The sequence below is a fragment of the Onychostoma macrolepis genome, chromosome 25, assembly GCF_012432095.1.
Source record: "Onychostoma macrolepis isolate SWU-2019 chromosome 25, ASM1243209v1, whole genome shotgun sequence".
In the NCBI taxonomy this organism is placed as follows: domain Eukaryota; kingdom Metazoa; phylum Chordata; class Actinopteri; order Cypriniformes; family Cyprinidae; genus Onychostoma; species Onychostoma macrolepis.
This window is the reverse complement of record NC_081179.1, coordinates 2,886,075-2,910,062: the sequence shown is the minus strand read 5'-3', so window position 1 is coordinate 2,910,062 and position 23,988 is coordinate 2,886,075. Positions and strand designations below refer to the sequence as shown.

Below are 23,988 nucleotides of genomic sequence, written 5' to 3'. Positions count from 1 at the left end.
AAAGTACATTTTAGTTTGTACAGTAAATGCTTGTCAGTACATTAAGCTGTACTCTTTAACCATATTTCAAAGACAACTTGGATATAATTACAAAATTACATATAAAGATGTACCTGAGTCCAAAAAAAAAAAAGCTAGCTAAACTTCAAGTGACTAAATAATAAAATATTTAAACTGTAATATACTTTGATTTATTTGTAATTGACATCTAAGTGTCTACTACATTACATTCAGTATATTCTTTCAATAATAAGTTTTTTTCTAAAGCATTTTTTTTTTTTAAATGTTACTACTTTCAAAAATAGCATTTGCATAAATTAGAAAATGTAATGTTCCCTTTTAATGTTTGCATAACCAAGCAGAAAACATTTAAAAACATTTCACATTCAGAAAGCATTCAGGATTAGCATTTTCATAACGTAACGGGAACATTGGCAAAAAGTTCTTAGACAATATTTCTGTTAGCTGGGAATATTCTAACTTAATTTCATGCTGTTTTTTTCCATGCAGATCACAAAAGGTGAATTTGTGACCGTAGTGAAGTCTGAAGAAAGTTTTAACAGGTTTGAAACGACATCAAGGTGAGTAAATATTGACAACATTTTCTTTTTTTCAATCTGGCGACGAGCTAAGAACTGTCATATAAATACAAAAACACACTTTTAGGCATGATGAGTAAATATGGCATCTTTACTAAAACATTTCAGCGTTTATCCTAATGGCAGTCGAGCGTTTTTTCAAAGCACGCTTGTTTTTCTAATTAAATGTTGGCAAAAGGTGAAGTTCCTGAACTCCTCATCGTCCAAAATAAAAACAAAACAGCTGTGGGCCGCCATGCAGACCGAACCACGACAAAGGATTCCCATGCATACGCATGACAGACTGTAGAAAGCCCACTCCAACCGCAGGACGCTTTTCTCACGGCACGCCACGCGGGGGTCAGGGGTCACCGTCGCAGAGTTTGGGGTGATTCGGTTCAACGTGAACGAATAGAGTGCTTTAAAGCAGATTTACAGAGCGAGAAATGAATCTTTCGCCAAGCTGATTTACAGGCGCTCCCTGAGGTCTTTGCGTTTATGTTTGTAATTTATTTGAAAAAGGCAATAAGAGCGCTGTCGTTCTGCGTAGTAGATCAATATCCTATATTTGCTTTTCTTCCGAGAACAAAACTTCAGGTCATCAAAAGCGCACCAAGATGGTTTCTGGGAGGGGGAAATATTGTGACTCGCATGTCCTGCCAAGAAAACAGCATCGACTTAATTGCTAATTATACGTTTCAGACAGACAGAGCGAAAGAAAAATATTTTATCATGCAAAGCAGGGCCACAAACGTCAGAAAAAAATAATAATTTCCTAAACATCGTAAAACGTACATGGCACGAGGCCTCAGAGCAACAAACAGATCTGAAATGTGTCGTGTGAGTCTGGCAGGGAGTGGAAAGAGGAAAAACATCCTCCGGTCCTGCCAGTACAAACATCAGCGGCAAGCCCAAGGTCGCAATCTCATATTATTTGTGTCAGACCAAACATGCATCAAAAAATTCAGCAAACCACATTTCATATTGCATTGAATTGAATGTGAAAACAATACTTTTCCCAAACAAAGAATAGTCAGGAGCATGCAAATCATAAATATTAATGCAAACGACTTCATTTGGGGCTTTTGCAAGTGATGAGAGACAAGATTAGAGATGCTATAGATTAAAATAGTTTATTGTGCATTATTATATGAGCTATGTAATTATTCCCAATTTGACATGGACTGAACTGGAAGTTGAGACTTTTATGTCACTGACAAAAGAAATGGGAAGTGTTTTCTCTTCTCTTATAAAACCAAATGAGCCAAAATTGAATACAAATTTATTGTACTAACTAATATTTTTTATTTTGGAAGAAATTAATATTTGTGTTTAGCAAGAACACATTAAATTGATCAAAATGATTTCTTTTTCAAATAAATGCTGTTCTTTTGAAATTTCTATTCATCAAAGAATCCCGAATTCATCCAAAGTTTTTATTATGGTTTCCTTAAAAAAAATGAAATAAAATACAAAAGCTTATTATATTTTAGTTATATTAGAGTATATATTATATATTAGAGTTTATAACTTGCAATTCTGAGTTTATATCTCACAATTCTGAGTTTATATATCACAATTTTGAGTTTATATTTCGCAATTCTTACTTTTTTTTCTCAGAATTGGGAAAAAAGATTGAATTGTTAGATGTATAGATATAGAAAAGGTCTGAAATGCAAAATAAAAAGTCTCATTTAAGTTTTTTAATTATTAAAAATCCCGTGGTGGAAACAAGCTTCCATAATGTTATTTTGTAATAACTGCAAACTTTTGAACAGTGGTTTACATGATTAAATGGTTCATTTCATTTTATTATTATTAGATCTTAACCTTGTTTTAACAACAGTGTAGTCCATATTGAATCATCAGTTTCCAGATATTAAAGGAGGACATCCTGATGAACGTCTCTAACTGCCGCACACCTATAGATGCAGGTGTATCGGAGTTCATCTCGTCCACTTTAGCTAAAGGAAGCCATTTGTCTGGACAGCATGTTCACTAGCACACATTTAACCCCTCAATGAAGCGTACACAATCTGTCCAAAACCTTTTAAATGCTGCCATCCGTCACAGTTCCTTCTTTGTTGTAAAGACATGAACACAGGTGATGAACTTCTCCAAATAGTCTAAAATGGAGCTATTGTTCACAGGAAGTTGCCACTTTATTTGAATTAATGTGTTGCATGAGCCACATTTGCACTCTTAACCATTTCAGATTTTCTTTCATGTGCTGCGTAGTTTTGCATGCATGTAAATGGCAAAAATGCATGAGATCAGAAGGCCACTTTTAAGTATTATAAGTATTTTATATTTTAATGTAATCATCGCTTTAGTGAATGCATATGTAAGAGCAAAAATGATAAACGTAATATGTATGTAGTTTAATGTTTACATTACAATAATTTAGAAAAGTGTTTTTCAATAGGTTTTGCTTTAAGATGCAGATTTTATCGGCAGTCCAACACAATACTGTGTAATTTTAGCATGTGTAATTAATTTTATGTGCTTTTGTCATTTTTAAACATTTCTATTTAGCTTTGATTTGTTTAATTTTAGTACTTTAGTTCATTCTACGTTTACATTTCATTTTTTTAAGTGTAAGTTTTTTATCTAATGTTTGTATTTTATTGCATCTATATTTCAATGACCAAAAAAATATTATTTTTAAAATACATTTTTAAAAAATTAAATATTTAAAAAACATATTCATATATATATATATATATTAAAAAATAATTGTATTATTACATTTTAGTTAATAACACTAGAACTGTAACTCATATTAATTTGTTTTGGGTCATATTTTCAGTTTTTTTTTTTTTTTTTTTTTTTTAATTCCTATTTACAAGGCCTCAAAAAGCTGTCACTATTAGCTTAGCAGCTAGCATTTCCAGATCAGAATTGGGCTCTTACATTGAAAGCTAACTCTTGTGTGGTGTTCATGTTTAAAAGTCTTTCATTTATAACAAGAACCAAATTAGCATAAACATCTGTGAGTTTGTTTGTAAGTAAACTTATTCATAGAAATGGTGTCATTTCTTTCTCCAGGAGTGCTAGTCTATCCAGTTCCCAGCATGCATTGCATCTCGACCTCCCCTCACTTGACGTGCAGTGAAGTATGTTTACGTCTGTTAAAACACCACTGAAATTAAGGCAGAAAACAAATCTTAAGTCAGCAAAGAATTGGATCGTCAACAAAGCCGCTAAAATCAAACATTCAACGTTGTGAAAAGTCTGACATGCATAAAAATGCATGGGAAAGAAACGTCCAAAAGAAACATTTTCCTGATAGACTGGGAAACGTGAAGAAATCCTTCCCCCCAATAGGCATTTCACCTGCTGTCTGTGGGAAACCTCCTGCGGTACGTTCAGTTAGCGCACGGTTGGGCTGTGCGAATGCGTTGCCAAGTAAAGCCATGAGTCATGAAGCCAGAGCAGAGCACTGGGATGTTAAACACATCGGCTGTTTCCTGCTGAGTCACAGTGCTCGTTTAGTCATTACGCCTTGATTAGCTGTGCTGCTAAATGGATAAGTGAGTAGCAGTAGCAGGCAGCCAAGCGGAAACATCAGGTCAAAAGAAGGGTATAAATGTGCTCATGGAGGCACGTTCGCTCTGTGCTGTACTTCAGTTTCACAGCTGTGATTGTTTTCAATGAAGAGATGATTTGTGTTAGTAGTTGCACAATAGTAGTACACCAAAAAATGGTGTAGAAACAATTTTCACTTAAAAATTGCTAGTAAAGTTTACAAACATTTTATAGTCTTATTGAATTAGATCAGATTGAGTCTGATTTGACTGCAGCTGCAAAGCATGCTGGGTAACCATGCAATGAATGATTTTTAGTTAGTCAAAAGGGACTTTTACTTTGGAAATGAAAATAAGCCAAACATTTTGAAAAATGGGCAAAAAAAAAAAAATGTATAAAAAAAATCAGTAAACTGGAATAAAACGTTGAATAAATGCTATTTTGCCCCTCAAAAGTTGCTTGAACTTGATAAAAACCCTTGTTATAGAGTGGTTTTCAGTATTGTGATCACAACATACACACACAACACCGGTACTTAAAAAAAACCTGGTACCGTGACGTTTTCATTTTTTTAGTACCGACTTGGTACCGAAGTACCGGGTCTTTTGACATCACTAATTTGTACCCATGAGTTTTAATTTCCCCACTTATTTTACCTCAAAACAACAGTGAACTATAACTTTAAATGACAATGAGGAGGAAGTGACATCATCAAAGACGCCATGTGCAAACGATAGAAATACTGATTTGAACACTTACTGTGTTAAACTTCAGTTAAATATAACACATCCAGAATATCCCAAAATATTATTTTAGAATTATTTACCTTAAAATGGAAAAGTATACTTTTTTAACAACGTATCAGATAAAGATAAAGAAAATTTTAGAAAAGGCACCCATTTAATTGAATTAAACTAAATGTTTGAAATAAATTTGTTATGAGGCAAAACCTGGGAAACTTTAGTTGGTTTGTAAATATTTATCATCTGTCGAAAACACTTGTAAATGTAACAGATTTTGTTTGTTAAATCTCTCTCAGATTTAGTTCCACGGCATGTGTCTCTCAAACATGAGTCCGGTCCGGTTAGTGTTTATTTCCCCCAGTCACTGGCCCGTTTAAGTCCAGCTGTATCACAGCAACAACCAGTCAGTAAACGCACAGGCTCAACTCCAGCTGCCGGGCCGGTGGTGTGGAGCGTCCTCAAACACAGCGAGCTTTCCACTCCGCAAACCAAACACAAGAGCCCAGCATCTCTTGAGCACAGCAAACAGCCGCTCCGCCAGAGAAAAGTGTCCTGCGTGATGTAAAGACAGAGATCTCTGTTTTCTGCGCTCTGAACCAAGTTGACAGAGGTCAGTCTGAACCCAGCTGACTTCTGAATGTGGTCACATTTTTAAAAATGTTTTAAAATGTGTCCCCCCCACCCCCATTTTAGAATTTTGCAGACATTATGGGAATGTTAGTTTTGAATGTTCTCTGAACATTCTGAAACAAATAGTAACATTAAAAAAATGTTACAGGGTTTCAGACTGCAACCATTTATTCTGCCGGTGCGACTAAATTTTGTGAGCGGTCACACTGGTTTTAATGCATAGGCGTAAATCCCGGGGGGACGGGGGGGACGGGACCCCCCCTATCTGAGGCTTGTCCCCCCTAAAAATATCATTACAAGCGACTCTGTGTATTGAAAATAATATAATGGACATATACTTAAAATAATTGTGTGATTAGTAAAACAAAATAAACGCAAAAAAACGTTTTAAGTTCAGAAATGTTTAGATTCCCCCCCTCCCTTTCCTCACAGTGGTTTGGTCCACTGCCTGCTTTCCTTCTTTACCAATACACACGAGTCCAGTGAGAGAGAGCAAGTTAGTTATGTGTAAGTAGGCTGTCAAGGCTATTTTATTCTCTTTAAACATCGGGTGAAATGATTCTTTCTCTTTAATACAGATGATACTGGATCATTAATAAATTAGTCATGACAAAAAAATTATGACATCTGATGTATTTTCTATGACCGATTATAAGGTTAACAAGCTTAATACCGTAGCTTGTCACCCACTACAACTAACACGGCGATAAGCCTGTGTGTGAACTGATATTAGGCTAATATTGTAGACCTATGTGTTGGGTTTCGTTCAATATGATGTCAAGTGGGTTTAATGCGGTTGAATTAACGCGAAAGAGACATACTAGGTTTCAGACGAAAATAATATTTATAAGCCGCTTTTCCACTATCGGGCCGAACGGTTCTCTTTGCTTAACCGTTCCGTTCCGATCCGGGCCAGTCAGCACGGATACGGTTTCGTTTTCCACTGCGGGGCTGATAACGGATCTCTGTGGAATGCATCAGTCGTTGCCGTGGTAACACAAGTGTTTACATATGATATGAGGTGTAAATAACCACCGCGTTATGGAGGATGATCAGAAATTTCTTCAGATTTTATTACTAATTTGTGTTTACATTGCTCAAAATAGCGCACTTAGCAAGCTACGGAAAAACTAGCAGCCAGGCAACAGACAAGTGACATATCAAAAATTGCTCTTCAGAAATTTTACGTTTATTGTCCCCCCCTACTGTCAGATGAAATTTACGCCCCTGTTTTAATGGTCACTTAATTTCTAGCGATTATCGCCGATTTGATTGCACAGATAATAATTAAACTAAACTGAGCTAGACAATGACATCTCTGAATTCAATAATGAAATGCCTTTAATTGAAAATTGAGTGTTTAATCTTATCATTATACATTACTGACACTCTATCCTCTAATTTGATACTGTTAAGTGCTTTGACACAATCTGTATTGTTAAAAGCGCTATATAAATAAAGGTGACTTGACTTGACTGGTGCGACCACGCATTGTTCAACTCATAAGCACTGCCATTTCTGTTGCATTTGAGAAACATTAAATGGCAAACGAAACAAAAGCGTAACGCAACCTCACTACTCGTTTGAGCAGTACAGACCATTTATCAGCTCGGATCAATAATTGAGCACAGCGCAACGCAACGCAAGCAAACTTGCCCGAGCTCTTAAGGTCATTGCACACTGAGTCCGAAATGTTTGCATGTTAAAAAATAAATACGACCTCATGTTGTGTCAATCACGTTTACACACTGCCTCCGAAACCTTCGTCCGTCATAAAAAAATTAGGATCAGGTTCGATTTTCTGCATTTTCGCATCCATAGCATGCATTTGGATAGGAAAGGATGAGAAATACGGAAAAACGCACGCGAAAATTTCGGACTGAGTGTGCAATTGACCTTTACTCGGGAACCAAGGTTGATCTCGCGACACTGTTACTGCACAGATCCAGTGAGAAGCATTTTAATTTGCTGCAAAATGAATAAGGTTGCTGCAAGATCTAGTGAGAAGCATTCAAATTCTGCACACAATTCTCTGTCATAAACAGATGAAACAGTGCCGATATAGAAAACCAGAAGCAGTGACGTTAACTGTAACCATGGTGTTGTGGCAGAAATAATCGAATGTTATTGCATTAGGCCATTAATTTCAGGCTTTGTGCAACCTTTTGAGAAAGAAATTCAAGCACTTCTCAATGACATTCATGTTTAATTTTAATGGAATGACCAAAATTTACTTTGTGGTAAACAAACACTTAAAATAAAAAGACATAAAATTACAGCAACAGCCAGTAGATGGCAGCAGAGGAGGACTTGCTGGCTTACTAGTTCGTTTCCACTTTTTTGCTTTATATTTTGAAATGATAAAATCACTATTATAAAATCATCAAGAAATCAAAGTTTATCAAAGGTTGGCACTTTTTTGTGTGTATGAGGTAAGAAAAATCACAAAATTCCTTTCCTTTCTTCAAAACTTTTCTTGAATTTGCGACTGAATCACACAAGTAAAGAGAAATTGTTGGTCAGTTCTGTAATACTATAGAAGAATAATGGCACATTAAATAAGAGTAGAATATATACATTTTCCATATAAAATTAGATTTTGCACAAATTGCTTTGTTAATAAAAGTACAATTTGTATGCTTCCCAACTCAAGCTCAGCGCTTTACTGTCAAATGTGCATTTCTGAGAAATAGGCAAGGCAAGGCAAGTTTATTTATATAGCACATTTCATACACAGTGCTAATTCAAAGGAAGTGAAATAGTCATAAAAATAATAATAATAAATCACACTAATAAAAACAAGGAATTAAAAATAATAATAAAAATTACATAAAATTTAATTTAAAATGAATTTAAAACAGTTAAGAGTAGAAAATTATTATACATAAAATAAAGTGCAATTAGTTGGGACGTAGCACAGTGCTCATTCCACAAATGCACAGCTAAACAGATGAGTTTTGAGTCTGGATTTAAATGTAGCTAATGTTTCAGCACATCTGATCTCTTCTGGAAGCTGATTTCCAATTGCGGGCTACATAATAGCTAAAAGCGGACTCCCCTTGTTTTGTGTGAACCCTTGGTATTTCTAACTGACTCGATCCTAATGATCTGAGTGGTCTGTTAGGTTTATATTCAGTGAGCATATCTCCAATGTATTTAGGTCCTAGGCCATTGAGAGATTTATAAACGAGTAAAAGTACTTTAAAATCAATCCTAAATGTAACTGGAAGCCAGTGTAAGGACCTGAGGACTGGTGTGATATGCTCAGATTTTCTGGTTCTAGTCAGAATCCTGGCAGCAGCGTTCTGGATGAGCTGCAGCTGTCTAATGGTCTTCTTTGGAAGAAGACCATTACAATAATCCACCCTGCTGGTGATAAAGGCATGAACCAGTTTCTCCAAGTCTTGACTGGAAACAAAACATCTAATTATTGCAATGTTTTTTGAGATGATAGTATGCTGATTTAGTTACTGCTTTGACATGACTACTAAAACTAAGATCTGTCTCCAGAATCACCCCAAGATTTTTGACTTGACTTTTGGTTGTTTGACCCCTAGAGTCAAGGTATGCATTCACCTTGATAACTTCATCCTTGTTTCTAAATGAAATGACTTCAGTTTTCTCCTTGTTTAACTGAAGAAAGTTTTGGCACATCCAACTGTTAATTTCATCAATGCATTGGCAGAGGGAATCAATGAGGCTGTAGTCATTTGGAGATGGTAAATCTACCTTTTCAATAATCTTACCTATGAAAGGAAGATTTGATATTGGCCTATAGTTGCTCAACATGGTGTTATCAAGATTGCGCTTTTTCAGAATGGGATTAACAACTGCATTTTTCAGGGAGTTTGGAAAAGTCCCAGAAAGAAGTGAAGCGTTCACCACTTCTAAGAGATCTGCTTCTAAACAGTTAAGCACACTTTTGAAAAAAGATGTGGGAAGCGTATCAAGATAGCAGGTTGACGATTTAAGGTGCTGTACTATTTCTTCCAAAATTTTGCTATCAATTGCTTCAAAAACAGACATAGTCACTACTTTTTGAAATTGCGGTTGAATCTGTGTGACCTCTGCATAACTTGAGGATGTGCCAATCTCCTTTCTGATATTATTGATCTTCTCAGAAAAGAAGGAAGCAAATTAATTACATTTGCTGTCGGAAAGCATTTCACTGGGAATCTGACTTGGGGGGTTTGTTAGTCTCTCAAATAAACGTGATGTTATAAGTAACTGCGCTTATTACCGCAAAACAATAGTAATTTTATGATTAAATTTAAATTATCTTTATTTTTAATACTCCACACACCACTCCCCAGCGCTACAAAAATCTGCTTCTGGCGCCACCATCTATAGAACTTAGTGGCGCTGGTGCCACTGCTCTCAAATGCTAATCTGGAGCCCTGCGTTAGATGAACGTCCAACTAAAATGTTTCAGAAATAAAGTGTTCCATATACAACGTACAAATAACAATTTTGTGCTAATGTTTTGAGAATATTATTACTGACCAGATAACTCCCTAGATAACAAAAATATGTTCTAAAAACTTTTTTTTTCTAATGTTCCTATCAAGTTATGAAAACGTTACTTCTGAATGCTGACCAATTTAAAAAAAAAAAAGGTTTAAAAATGTTTTTTCTTGGTTATACGAACGTTAAAAGAACTTTTTCATTTTAGAATTTTGCAGACATTATGGGAACGTTAGTTTTGAATGTTCTCTGAACATTCTGAAACAAATGGCGTTCGCTTGTAATAAACAGAATGTTATCGTCCATTGGTGTGGACAACCAAACAATTGTTGGTCCCCACTGACTTCCAAAGTAGAGAAAGAAATAATATAGAAGTCAATGGGGACCATCAACTGTTTGATTACCAGCGTTCTTCAAAATATCTACTTTCGTGTTCAACATAAGAAAGAAACGTATACAGGTTTGGAACGACATAAGGGTGAGTAAATAAAAACAAAATTTACATTTTTGGGTGAACTATACCTTTAATAACTGTGGAAACACAACATAACAGTCTGTGAAAAGGGTTAATTTTGCACTGTTGCACCAGGAGGCCCCGCCCACACCCAAAGCTCATTGGACCAAAATCCAGCTTCTTATGAAAATTAAACACCAAACTTGGAGAACCAGTATTGATTTGGGTCTGAGCTTTTTTGATTTAAGCCAATAAGCAGACACCTAGAAACCACACGGCATTGATGAATACTGATAATTAATGAACTTTGAAACATTTTGAATCAACTGACTTGAGCTTAATAATGCCACTGTTATTTATTGTAATCTTTTGTCTTTTCTCTTCTAGGTATCCAGGACGAGGGCTTTGAAAGCTTGTCCTTCGGGACGGGCGGCGCTGGCATGCACAGGTGCGCACCTTAATTACACAAGTCACCTCGCTCAGGTTAGATATTAGCCCATATCAAACAGCCCATTGAAAAGAGACTGAGATCAAAACGACGGCCGCGTGTGTGCGCTTCTATGGCAGTTTTGATTAAGTACCATACATGCATTGATCTCCCAGATTAAAGACAGGAAGTTACAATGGCAGTTTGTTATGCCAAGTTTGAAGCCCTGCCAGATAGTGAGTCACCCGAGAGTCCGGCTCACCTCGGCAACCGGCTCAATGCGGCCTGTTTGACGGCGCTTTAGATGAATACGGTGCCTGGGTAGGGTCATAGAGTCGAGATGAACTTTACTCTAGTCAAAGCTGTCTCCTGCAAACAACATCTATCAGATAGACTGTGGGAATGTGCTTTCAAAGGTGCAGATTGAGAGAAAACCATCTTTCAGTGTGATTATATGTGGTGGACTCCAAGGTAAACTTGAGATGAGGGATGAGATGCCAAGCTATATTTTTAATGCAGTAATGATTAAAGGGCGTTATTTGGCATGATGTGGGAAGTATTTTAATATGGCATCTTATATTTACATATTCTGCCATTTTTTTTACAGGATTTATAGATCTGTAAATTAAAGAATTATGTAATATTACAGTACTTATTATTTTTCTTTTATGCTTACATTTTCAGCTTTCATTTTGATTTTAGTTTGTTTTAGTATTTTTTTTATGTACTTTTGGCATTTTATTATTTTCTTTTAATATTTTGATATAGCTTTATTTTTTATTTCAATTTTAGTTAGTAATTTCAGTACTTCAAACTTAAAATTTTAAAGTTTTTAATGCGTAGACTAAGTAATCACAACTTATTTCAGTATAATTTATATAATATTATAGTATTTTTAGTTAGCTATAATTATAATATTTTGAATTAGCTTAAATTTTGCATTTTTAGTTTTTTAATTTTAGTTTTAGTAATTTTGTCATTTTTATTAGATTTTTTTACATTTCTAATTATCTTTCAGCTTTAGTAAGTCCAGTACTTCAATTTAGTTTTTTGTTAAAAAAAAAAAAAAAAAAAAAATGTTTTTAATCTGTAGATTAAGGTTTCATGCCATTGTCATTTTAGTATTATTTATATGCAATTTTAGTACTGAATTAATATTTTGAATTAGTTTTTATTTTTATATTTTTAGTTTCAATTTGAGTAATTTTGTTGTCATTTTTTGATTTTGGCATTTGTATTAATATTATCATAATCTTTTTGTAATATTTCTTTATGGATTTATTACATTTTTATTTCAGTTTTAGTAATTTCAGTATTTCTACTTAAGCTCATTTATTTCATTTAGTGGCAACATTTATAATTTTCATTTAAGTTTTTCATGTGTTTAATTTATTTTATTTTATTTTACTTAAACTTTATTTCAGTTACTGAAAACTGTTTTTAATGGTTTTAATTTTAATTAACAGTAACAACCAACTCACGATCTGGAGTTTGTCACATTGGAAACCACCTTCTAGACATGTTTGCAAAGCACAGATCAGGAACATTTGCATTTGAAAACTGTAAAGATTTTGTGGTCAATCTGCAGTGCATCTGTGTCCTGACTGGGGTCTGTATGCAAATATGATTTGTCATTGCCACCGTTTGACCGTTTTGGAAGCTCTCTAATGTGTCACGGACCACTGCTTTGCCCAAGCAGAAGGAAAAGCGAGTGTTTCCATCTCTTGTGTGCCCCCACAAACACACACACACACACACACATTGTATCATGGAAATCCCACAGATTACAGGCCACTGTTCACATAATTGCTATTCCACAAACCAGAGCGTAATCACCGTTTCCTGCGTGACGAGTCGCTGCCGCTGCACCCAGAAACGTCTTTATAGAGTCAGGGGGACGTCATATGGACGCCCCGCTGAAAACAATAAGTTTGAGACGGCAGGTGTCATGGAACTGGTTTTGCAAAGCTTGATTTTGAAGGGAAGAGTATGATTTTATTAACATGAGACAGACGTGTCCTCACATAGCCATTTTTACAGGTCACAAGCATAACCTGAATGTATGCAAATGTGTTTAATATGCACTCCTGTTTAAAACTTTGGTGTCAGTAAGATTTTTAAAGAAATGAATACTTTTATTCAGCAAGGATGCATTGAATTGATCAAAAGTGACAGGGTATGATTACAGTATAACAGAATGATTTCTTAAGGATCATGTGACACTGAAGACTGGAGTAATAATGCTGAAAATTCAGCTTTGCATCACAGAAATAAATTACATTTTACAATATATTCACATATAATAGAGTTATTTGAAATTGAATTAATATTTCAGCATTTTTGTTGTGTTTTTGATCAAATAAACGCTGCCTTGGAAGCAGAAGAGACTTTACGTTGAAAAACAACAAAAATCTCAATGATTTCAAACCTTTGAATGGTAAATTATATCATTTTAAACATATTCATTAAGTGTACCTTTTTAATGAGGAAAAATTAAAAACCCATTCATAGATCGACTCCCACAGATTATTAGTAAAATGTTCCTCTTTGGCTCTATTAAAAAACATTGATCGGTTTGTTTGACCAGCATGAAACCGGAGTTTGGGGCGGGGCTATCTGTTTGTCTGACCAATGGCAAGGGCAGAATGTTTTATAAATCTTTTTAGTTGTGCTAGTGGTGCTGAAATCACAAGTAAGTGCTTAGATGTAGGTCAGATTAAATGTATTCAATTTAGAATCACATTTGAAAGCAGGAAAAGTACATTTCTAACATTCAAAACTTCTTTTGGCTGACAGTGCAGATGTGTCTGTCTAAAAGGAATGGCTCTTTACCTTTCTTTGAATATGCTTTTGCCCTCTGGAGCTCCAAAAAGCCCAAATACAGGCCGACAGGAGGTGATAACCCATCCTGATAATCACGTCAGGTTTGACTGATGTGTTAATTTGGTGGATAGGGATTTGGAAGGGAGGAACGGAGAGATGGAGGGATGATAGGGGAGGATTTTTAGAGGATGAGGGTTTGGTCAAGTTAGAGACACGAGGAGGAAATGGGAAGATGTGAAGAGGAAAAATACTGACTAAGATGTGGATGTCATGATACCATAGAGGAATCGTAACAGTTTTCATTGGCATGTCTGACTTTCTTTTTCTGTTGAGATTTTGGGATTTTTTTTATTTCAACTTTGTATGATGGATAGATCAAAATTCAAACCTTTATTGAATCTTTTTCTCAGCCATAGTACTCTATTTATTTATTTAAGAATGATATTTTAATGTACTGTTAGCCTATATTTATATCTTATACGCACTATATATTTTTATTTGTTATTCTCATTCCTGAATTTTTAAAGTTTGGTCAAGTGACAGGCAAGAACCATTTTATTATTATTTTCAATTTATTATTATTATTATTTACTATTATATTTTTTATTTTTAATTATTCTGATTTCTGAATATTTAGTTTATTCATGTGACAGGCAAGAACCATTTTATTATTTTTAACCTAATATATTATTATTATTATTATTATTTTAAAAATACTATTATTTTAATTTTTAATTGCTGTTCTCACTTCTGGATATTTACAGTTTTAAAAGTTTTTGTATCATTTTAATCATTGTATAATTTTCAATTTATTATTAATATTATTATTATTTACTATTATATTTTGTATGATATTATATTATTATATTATATTTTATTTTGTAATATTTAAAGTTTGGTCATGCAGGCAAGAACCATTTTATTATTATTTTCAATGTATTATTATTATTATTAATTATTATTATTATTATTATTATTATTTACTATTCTATTTTATTTTTAGTTATTCTCATTTCTGAATATTTAAAGTTTATTCATGTGACAGGCAAGAACCATTTTATTATTTTTAACCTAATATTATTATTATTTTAAAAATACTATTATTTAAATTTTTAATTGTTGTTATTCTCACTTTTAATATTTACATATTTACAGTTTTAAAAAAAAACTGTATAATTTATAATCATTTTATTATTATTTTCAATGTATTATTATTTACTATTATATTCTATTTTATTTTGTAATATTTAAAGTTTGTTCATGTGACATGCAAGAACCCAATGCATTTAGCAGCACCGAAGCCTGTAGCAGTATGAGCGGCATATTTGAATATTTGTGGCTGCGAATAGGATTTGTATTTGCATTTTAAGATTTGAAAGCCACAGTATTACCATGGTACCTAGATACCATCCCAAACGTGTGTGTGTGTGTGTGTGTGAGAGAGAGAGAGAGAGAGGAGAGAGAGACAGAAGGTCAAGCCAATAATATTCTCCAGTCCTGTTTGAGATTAGATTCCAGGCATTCTGTAGGAACCTCCCACAATGTGATCAATCTCTCAGACACACACACACATCTCTGTCCATCCTTAAAAAAAGTAAAATGTGCCCTCTGGACTGATCTCCATTGAGACACTGTAAACACAGAAGATGCATTCATCCATCAGAGATTTCATACTAGGATGAATGGATGAATAGATGGATGGATGAAGATAAATGAAGATCCAGGCTGGTAATGGTCAGGTTGTATGTTAGGGTGTTGCTGTGCAGTTGCTGGGTTGTTAGATGGTTAGATGGTGGTTTCCCTAGTGTTGTTATATATAGAACAAACGTGTTCTATGTGACCCTCAACCACAAAACCAGTCTTAAGTCGCTGGGGTATATTTGTGGCAATAGCCAAAAATAAATTGTATGGGTCAAAATTATTGATTTTTCTTTTATGCCAAAAATCATTAGGACATTAAGTAAGGATCAGGTTACATGAAGATATTTTGTAAATTTACTACAGTAAATATATTGATTAGTAATATGCATTGCTAAGAACTTCATTTGGACAACTTTAAAGGAGATTTTCTCAATATTTTGATTTTTTTTCACCCTCAGATTCCAAATTTTCAAATAGTTGTATCTCAGCCAAATATTGTCCTATCCTAACAATCCTATCCTATCCTCAGCTTTCAGATGATGTATAAATCTCAATTTCAAATGACTGGTTTTGTGGTCCATGGTCACCTATATGTTTTTAGTACAGTGTATTAGGTTGCAAAAATGTTGCTGGGATGTACTAGGCGGTTTCCAGGGTGTTGCTATGCACTTTCTAAGGTGTGCCTGAGAATTTTGTACATTGTTGTATGGCTGCTAGGGTGTTGCTGTGTGGTTGTTAGTAGAGGTCGACATATTGATCAGGTTTGCCGATTAATCGGCACCGATATTTGATTGCTGGAACTATCGGCTATTGCAATTAATCCCTGCCGATAGTTTTCCGGGTTGTTTCCGTTGGAGCAGCTGAGAAGGGTCCGCTGTCATTTATACAGTGTGAGAGTGGCCTCTTGAGGCGAATTACTGACACCTCATTCTGTTTGTTTTGACACGTGAGGCTGCACGCAGCACAGAGCGGGAAACTTCAGAAGTGCATTTAAATGCAGCTGAAAGAAAATCCTGCCACACCACAGAGCGCCATTCACATAGTTTTCCATTAAATTACATTATATTTGTCCCAAATCATTGTTAATACACATAATTACTTCGCCCTAGGCTGTAAAATTATGTATTGTGCATTTTTCAACAAAACGTCTTTCTGTGGCTCTAATACAGTCTGTATGCTTTATATAGAGAGCTGTAATATATAGATGTAATATATATGTAATATTTCTCTTTCTTTTTATTTAAACACCGAACTACAAACTCATCTATACCACTTTGTTCATTCTTGAAGTAAACTTTTGCCTGTTTGGTGATCAAATAAACAGTTTTAGACCTCCGCTTGAACTGAATGTGACGTCCGGCATGTGTGATACCTGATACCTGTGAGTTCCCCTAAATGCAGCACTGCTCTTTTACCCGGTGTGTGGCTAACATATTTTGTTATTTTGAGTAGATAATCATCAAGTGTTCTAAAATAGAAGCAAATAAAGTGTGAGATTACACATACAATATCCATATGTATGTAATTTCAATGCTATGGCTTTCGTGTAGATATTTAAAGATAGCCATCTTTAAGCTTGACTGTTGAAATGAAATGGTAACACTTTACAATAAGAGCCCATTTCTAACATTAGAATAGATTACGAAATACATTTATATTTAGTCATTTAGCAGACGCTTTTATCCAAAGTGATTTACAAATGAGGACAATGGAAGCAATCAAAATCAACAAAAGAGCAATGGTATGCAAGTGCTATGACAAGTCTCATTTAGCTTAATGCAATACATGTAGCAAAGATTGTTTTTTTTAAATTATATAATAAATAAAAAGAAAACAGATAGAATAGAAAAAGAATAGAGCAAGCTAGTGTTAGAGGCATTAATACAAGATTAATAAAAGCTGTATAAGTATTCCTAATACATTTTTAAATTTAGTTTTAAGATTTAAATTAAGTTTCTAGTTTTAAGATTTAAATTAAGTTTGTAAACATTAGTTAATGAACTATGAGCTAACTTTAATGATCAATATTATAATTACTATTTTTATTCATTTACAAATTATGGTTCAATAGTTTTTTTTTTTTTTTTGAAGAGTAAAGCACTATTTTAGTTTTCATTCAGTATCTATTGTAAAAACTATCTGTTGAATAATCACATCGGCCAGTATGGTCCAACCTAGCTATCGGTCGGCCTCTAGTTGTCAGTAGGGTTGTGTTCGATACAGCATTACGTTATCTGTTTATGTATCGATATCACAGCATGTTTGCAGCACTGGACTGCGCCTACTTTGAATATAAGAACAGCATTTAAAAAGGAGTAGAAAAGTGAAAGGTTTCTAAAAAATAATGAATAGAGTATAATATATAGGCTACAATAAGGTTTAATCTGGCCACAGAGGAACTTGCGCAATACGGAAATATCTGCTAAGTGTGTTACTTATTTTTGTCAACCTGGCAACCATGTGTACATGCACTCTCTCCACTCTGCATAAAAGCGCTGGCTTTCTGAAAACCAGCTGGAAGCTTGCAGTTTAGCGATCTCCACTTTGATATTCTGTTCTCAGAAAAGCGGAATTCATCAAGTGTTCATTTACAAGAAAGAGAGAGAGAGGGGCTGTGTATGTATGAATTACCACTGTTTTTGCCATGTATTAACAGTGAAGCTATGGCTTTAATTGCTTTAGAAACAATGATATTACCAGCTCCTTCTTGAGAAAGATAATGTAGCTATTAAGCTATTTTATAATACAATTGCTTTTTTTTTGATTAAAAAAAAAATAAAATTTTTAATCAGATTCACAAACTTTCAAGGATTTCAAGGACCCATGGAACCCTGAGTTATGGAGGCCCTTCGTAATGCAGAGGTCAACTGCCTGCTCTGCCAATAGTTATAAATGGCCCTATAGTATATTCTGCTGAGGTGAAATTCAGTGCAGTCCTGTATCATGATATGTATTGTTTTGTGGCCTCTGTATCAGGATAGGTACTGTATGTTTGACTCATCAACCACAACTAAATATCATCACTGTGGATTCTGAAGGTTTCATTAACAATCAATTTGAGCTTGTGTTGAACAGAAGAAGGTGTAGAGGTAATGAGGTGAGAGTCAAACCCAACACTGACATCTAGTGTCTCTGGTCTCATCAGCACCGCTAATAAATCTCCACATCAAATCCCACAGATGCTCAGTGAAGAAGGGGGTGGGACACTTTTCACTTGGACCAATAAGAAACCACATAGTAACGTCCTGGCAACCACTCACAACATGGCAACCGGTTTTGCCCAGGCAAGTAAATTTATTTGCAGTCTAAATGTCTCGTTCGTTCTTGTTCTCCACACTCTTCGCTCCTGCTTTCCCACACACAAACACACACGCACACGCACGCCGCGTCCCAGTGGAAACGAGACTGATAATCATCTCTGTAAATTCCAGCTCCGCTCAGAGGTGCAGAAAGGAGCGACACGCCACATAAACAGCCAGAAACTTGCGAGGAAAACACGCTTTCGCACGCCTCATGTAGGGCTGTCAAGCCGGGGCAGATCGCAGGTATGTGAAGGGTCTTCAGCAGGATGATGGTTAGAGAGGGTGCGGAGAGGACAGATCTGACGTGCGTGAGTTATTGCGAGAGTATACGGCTTCATTAACATAAAACGGAGGCTCAGACAGACACGTGCGATGAAGGTCCAGACGGGGCTCCAGGAAAACTGAATTCTTGACACTTTTGCAGATTCGTCTAAAAAAAGCCACAATGCTAGATTTACATTGTTTGATGCGTTTAACACATTTAAAAATATGAAATGTTATTGTGGTGCGGTCACAGCTCATGCTGTGATTGATATCGCATGTATCGTTATTCAGACCAGACGGGAAAATGCTCAGAGGTTTCTCCTTCGTAGCTCAGAATTAGATCCGTTATGCATTTAATTAGGAGTTGAAGGAGACATGTTTGAGTTCACTTTGAGATCGCTGACTTTGGGGAGCTAGGCACAGTTTGAGATCTGTTTTGAAACTCTTGAGGACCAAACAACGGTAACGAGACCCAGCTGAAGAGGTGGTCTCAGTCCACTTCCAAATGAACACTGGTACGGTTGAATGGATGAACCAATGAATGGATGACCTTAAGCACACGTGTGGTTTTGTTTACAGTTTCTGGTTCACTTGCAAAAAGAGCAGTGTGAAAGCGAACTGCACCAAACCAAAAAAATCAACATTGTATTTGGTCCGGACCAAAGCAAGTGAACTAGCAGACTTTCAGAAGACTTAGCGGAAGTCTCAGAATCATAATCAGAATGAGCTTTTATTGCCAGGTATGTTTACACATACGAGGAATTTGTTTTCGTGACAGAAGCTTCCACAGTGCAACAGAATGACAGTGACAGAACAAAAACCACAGATAATAAAAATAAGAATGAAAAAATAGAACAAGTAAATAAGGAATAAAAATATACAAATTGACAATTGTATGTACAGGTATATTATGTGGAAATTGAAATGTAGACTAAGTGTATAAGTGTATAAATAGTGTGTGTTCCACAATTATTGTCAGGTGTTCATGAGATGGATTGCCTGAGGGAAGAAATTGTTCCTGTGCCTGGCCGTTTTGGTTCTCAGAGCTCTGTAGCGTTGACCACACAAACAGTTCAAAGAGGGAGCGTGCTGGATGTGAGCGGTCCAGAGTGATTTTGCCAGCCCTTTTGCTCACTCTGGATGAGTACAGTTCTTGGAGACTGGGGAGGGTTGTACCAATGATTCGCTCAGCAGTCCAGACTACCCTCTGTAGTCTTCTGAGGTCAGATTTGGTAGCTGAGCTGAACCAGACAGTTATTGATGTGCAGAGGACGGATTCAATGATGGCGGAGTAGAATTGTTTCAGCAGCTCCTGTGGCAGGTTGAACTTCCTCAGCTGGCGAAGGAAGTACAACCTCTGCTGGGCCTTTTTAACAATAGAGTCTATGTGAATGTCCCACTTCAGGTCCTGAAAAATTGTGGTGCCCAGGAACCTGAATGGCTTCACTGCAGTCACAGTGCTGTTCATGATGGTGAGTGGGGGGAGTGCAGGGGGGTTTCTCCTGAAGTCCACGGTCATCTCCACTGTTTTGAGCATGTTGAGCTCATCACTGCCTACGAGAAACAATTAAGATTTAAAAGAGTTCTCCTTTGTGATTTTTCTTTCCTATGCTTGTATTTATGCATGTTGTGCCCACTGAACTCAGAAATGGAAAGGTTTTTTTTAGGATGCTAAAGAATCTCATTCTCATAACTTTAAATGCAATATATATATATATATATATATATATATATATACACACACACACACACACACACACATATATATATATTAGTGCTGTCAATCGATTTAAAAAAATTAACTAATTAATCGCACATTTTTCTGAAATTAATCACGATTAATCCCACCTAACATTAAAGTTTTTATATATACTTTTATATTGCAGTAATTCCACATTCAATCTCCAAATTAATGTACAAACAACATATAGACAATATATTTTTTTAATATTTGTTTAATGGCATCTTTTTTTATGACTGAAGGCCAGTATCACTGATACCAATACTGATTTCTCTATAAAATTGCCCCCCCCCCCCCAATATTTAACCATTGACTGTAGCCATTCAACATTAGAGTATAATTGATACTCTATATAACATATAATTGAGAGCTATAAATTTTAACATTAGACTTTAAAAAATGAATTCTAATTTAAGTGAACTTAAAACAGTCTTCACATAAACCCATTATAATAAATGTCATATTTATCTGTGCCCTAGAAATATACAGAAACTGAAGTTGAAGTTATCAAACACTAAATTCTAAATTAAATATAGATGAATTCTTAAAGCTATACAAGTTCTTTTTTTCCTATTTTTTTTTCTTTGTCCTTTGATTAATAGACATCACAGCAGCTGGTTATTAGGTTATTTTGGCTGTTATTTCTTTAAGAGCCCTTGCTGCTGAACATGACGCGGATCTGACACGCATAATATTTTCTCTCAATTCTTTTTAACTTTTCTGACCCGTTTCAGGTCTTAAAGTCTCGATTAATGAGCTGACGAGTTGAATCGGGTGTGTTAGATGAGTAAGACAGTAATGGGCTGCTCCAGGACAGTTTTGAAAACCATTTCAGAGACATGTTCTTAAATGTGACTCATATAAAATATTACATGCACGCACAGTTTTAAGGCAGCTTTAATTACCTTTTTGGCACGTAGTTTATTTCGCGCTTTGATATGAAATGATACAGGCTACAGCGTGCGCAGGCGCCAGACGCCAGACGCGCTGTGAGCACAGTACCGTTTCCGCGCTCATTTGACTCGCGCCTGGCGCTGAAGGGAAGTTGGAGCGCGCGTCTGAAACGTTTCCAGTTTGATGTGGTCATAAAGACGGTCTGCGACTGAATAAATGTACTTCTTGTCAAGAGAAAAAGTGACAGAAACAGCAGTTGTGAGAGGGGTGGCCAACCCTAGCCCCACCCCTGCATTAATTGCATTAAATATTTTTAACGCGTTGAACTGAAAAAATTAATTGCCTGCGTTAACGCGCTAATTTTGACACCACTAATAAATATATATATATATATATATATATACACACAGTCATGGCCAAAAATATCAGCACCCTTACAATTCTGTCAGAAAATGCAACGCTTCTGTCAGAAAATTGTTGCAGTTGCAAATGTTTTGGTACTCACATGTTTATTTTTTTTGTTTGCATTGGAACAACACAAAAAAACAGAGAAGAAAAGTCAAATCTGATACAATTTCACACAGAACCCAAAAAAATGCACTGGACAAAATTATTGGCACCCTTAGCTTAATATTTGGTAGCACCCCCTTTGGAAAAAATAACTGAAATCAATCGCTTCCTGTAACCATGAATGAGTTTCTCTCTACTGGAATTTTGGCCACTCTTCTTTTGCAAACTGCTCCAGGTCATTCAGATTTGAAGGATGCCTTCTCCCAACTGCTGTTTTGAGATCTCTCCACAGGTGTTCTATGGGATTCAGATCTGGACTCATTGCTGGCCATTTCAGAAACTGTCCAGCACTTTGTTTGTAACCATTTCTGAGTGCTTTTTGAAGTGTGTTTCGGGTCATTGTCCTGCTGGAAGACCTATGACCTCTGGTGGAGATGCAGCTTTCTGACACTGGCCACTACGATGATGGCGACGGATAGTGCGAGCTAACACTAGGCGCGTTTACATGTACACTTTTTTGTCATTCCGATTAAAATCATTCCGATTGAAAGATTCGATGAACTGTTTACATGAGACGTTATCTAATCCGATATGGTGTTTACATGTGCCTGTGCTTTCGATTTTAGGATATGCTAATAGCCTACAGTGACAACAAAAACAAGTCACCAGAGGAAAAAACGCCCATATTTATGTTAATATTTTTAATATCTGTTTGCACTTGCTTAGAATAAACGGTTAATATTTGAATCCTTGCGTTCATTCGAGCGCTCAGTCATATGGCCAGAACGCGATCATATCATACGCCCCTCTGTAATGCAGCTGAGATTAATTGTACTCTGATACTACAAAGTTGTACTGTACTTAAATGGAACAAATACACGATTTCTTACGAAGAGTTGCTGAACAATGAATCAAAGGAGCATTGCTTTATCACAATCGTGTTTCGTACAACATTCATGGCGTGAGCAAGTATAAATTCAAGCAGATCGGAAATTATGAATCTGTCATCTATACAAATACAAATGACAAAGGCAACTTTTGGTCAAGTTGTTTATTTTCATTGAGCTACTTTCACTATCATCACTGTGTTGTTTCTAAGCTGAAAAGCAGAAAATTGCGCTTCATTTCAGATCTGTTTTTCACTCCGGACATGAGAGCAGATAGTCTGTCACACAGCAAGCGTTCTCCTTTCTAATGTGTTTTTAACTGTATAATGGAAATTTTAACTTTATACCTCCACTATTACCCAGTCTCTACTGTTGTGTCGGTGTCCCCAAATCACAGAATGTACCGTTGCCGACTTCACGTTCACGTTCCGACGACCCGACCTCTGGATGTGATGATGTAGACGCAAAGTAATCGGTTTAAAGTGTTTACATGGCAGGATTTTAATTTTGTTCGGTTTATAGAAAGGTTTATCCCAGCCCTCTCAAACCGATTACAATTTCATTCGTTTTGGGCATTTTTATTCCGATTGAGGTGTTTATATGGAGCATTTTCATTTGGATTGGACTTTTAAACCGATTACAGTGCTCCATGTAAACGCACCTACTGTTGTACCCTGTGTCTGCAGATCAGCTTGAATTTGTTTGGAAGTTAATCAGGGTTTTTTATCCACCATTCGAACAATCCTTCATTGTAATTTTTCATTAATTTTGCTCTTCCGTCCACGTCCAGGGAGGTTAGCTACAGTGCCATGGGCTGTAAACCTCTTGATGATATTGCGCACAGTGGACACAGGAACATTAAGATCTCTGGAGATGGACTTGTAGCCTTGAGATTGTCCATGTTTTTCCACAATTTTTTCTCTCAAATCCGCAGACAACTCTTTACAACTTCTTTCTTTTCTCCATGCTCAGTGTGACACACAACACAAAGGTTGAGTCAACTTTTCTCCATTTTAACTGGTTGCAAGTGTGATTACTATATTGCCCACACCTGTGTCTAAATACAATACATCACATGCTTGAAAAGCAATTATTTCTTACA

General features: G+C 35.6%; 1 long non-coding RNA gene across 2 annotated transcripts in view; it reads left to right on the top strand.

Moving 5' to 3' along the window:
* The window catches only part of LOC131533834 (uncharacterized), a 60,116-nt gene that overhangs the window by 355 nt on the left and 35,773 nt on the right, over positions 1 to 23,988 (top strand). For both annotated transcript variants that reach the window (XR_009269220.1, XR_009269219.1), the window contains exons 2-3: positions 511 to 581; positions 10,785 to 10,845. This is a non-coding gene — a long non-coding RNA (uncharacterized LOC131533834). The remainder of the gene's footprint in view (positions 1 to 510; positions 582 to 10,784; positions 10,846 to 23,988) is intronic.